We start from the raw sequence: 365 nt of genomic DNA on the forward strand, positions 1-365 counted from the left end.
CAAACAGAGATGGCCGTCCTGCCCTCCCTAAGCCGGCCTTCTCCACCCCCACCCGAGAAAATGGAGGCAGCTTTGATGTGGGCACCTACCTTGGTGTGGTGGGCGGGGGCTGGGCATGTGGGGAGCAGTCGGGCTTCGCCCCGCTAGTGGGGCTGGGCTGGGGGTGACTTACAGAGGTCGCTGATCTGGGGCAGTCTGGTGCACTTCAATCCGCCTCTGTGGAGTCCTTTGCTGGCTTTCCTGGCCTTTGATGACTGGGCTGATCGCTCGTTCCCGCAGCCGGGCTTGAGCGCTCTCAGGAGTCCTCCTCTGTGTCGGCCCCAAAGCCTCGAACATGCTGCCACTTGTTTGTCAATGTAGGATCG

Source organism: Galeopterus variegatus, unplaced genomic scaffold, assembly GCF_000696425.1.
Source record: "Galeopterus variegatus unplaced genomic scaffold, G_variegatus-3.0.2 Scaffold11674, whole genome shotgun sequence".
Taxonomy (NCBI): Eukaryota; Metazoa; Chordata; class Mammalia; order Dermoptera; family Cynocephalidae; genus Galeopterus; species Galeopterus variegatus.